Source organism: Onychomys torridus, chromosome 21, assembly GCF_903995425.1.
Source record: "Onychomys torridus chromosome 21, mOncTor1.1, whole genome shotgun sequence".
NCBI lineage: Eukaryota > Metazoa > Chordata > Mammalia > Rodentia > Cricetidae > Onychomys > Onychomys torridus.
The window spans coordinates 12,619,314-12,620,433 of NC_050463.1; the positions used below are offsets into that span (position 1 = coordinate 12,619,314).

General features: G+C 39.4%; 1 non-coding gene across 1 annotated transcript; it reads left to right on the forward strand.

Annotated features, from left to right (window-relative positions):
- The first annotated feature begins 796 nt into the window (after positions 1-796).
- On the forward strand, positions 797-899 carry LOC118572071. The gene has a single exon (XR_004943446.1). It is a non-coding gene; the product is annotated as a U6 spliceosomal RNA (small nuclear RNA).
- The last annotated feature ends 221 nt before the right edge of the window (positions 900-1,120 follow it).

A 1,120-nucleotide genomic window follows, 5' to 3' on the forward strand; every position in this document is an offset into this window, starting at 1 on the left:
AGTGACCAGTGGCTAGGAATTGATATCAGTATGTCAGCAGGCAAAGTTAAAACTGAGAATTGGGTCCAGAAATTATGCCAAAATCCATAGCCTTAGCCATTCTGAAGAAGAATAAAAGCAGAATAGTCATTATACTACTCCATCTGCTTTTGTGAATATCGACTCCTTTTACATTGAACTAAAACTCAAAAATGCACTGGCAGATCCCACAAGGGATACAGTCCAGGTATAATGTGAAGAATTTGAATTTCAGATTCTTCTGGAGGAGGATAAGCCAGCAGGAGAAAATCCGGTGTGTCTGTGTAGATGTATCAAATGGATATTTATCAGATATGGGATGTGAGAGACTACCCATGTTTCTAAAAGTCTCCACTATCACTGAAGCAAAAAGATAATAAAAAAGGAGATTGACAGAGCAAATTATTTGCTTCATCTAATAAAACAGTCCTCGTTCACCTTGATAGAACCTCATCACTCCCAGTTGTACCCATTTCAGGGTCATTCCACAGAAAAGCCCAGGCTTGTTACTGCAATGTGAAGTGCATTGCTAGAAAAATGTCACTTCTTATAGACACGGATGGCCTCCACAAAGAACAGGAAACATTTGACAGAACAAGTGAAACCAAAACTGTGCATATGCAAAAATAGAGTGATTCACATAAAATCTGAATCTGAATGTTTCAAGAAAAATATGTGAAAAATAAAAATCATAATCCATTGTTATGCTCTCATGTGTGTTACAAAGTCAGCTTTGTTTTCAGGCTGTGTGCTCACATAAGACATCATCTCACTATGCTTGCTTCAGCAGCACATAAACTAAAATTGGAATAATACAGAGAAGATTAGCACGACCCTGCACAGGATGACACACTCAAATTTGTGAAGTGTTCCACATTTTTAAGGTGAAACAGATAAGACTTCCATGAATAAACTGGGGGTGAGCAGGGACAACAGAAGGGATGGGATGGGGGATGAGAACTTAAGGGAACAGGATGGTTAAGCTGGGTGAGGGACAGAGTGAGAGAGCAATAAAAGAGATATTTTAATAGAGGGAGATTTATGGGGTTAGGGAGAAACCTGGTGCTAGGGAAATTCCCAGGAACCCACAAAGAGAACCCCA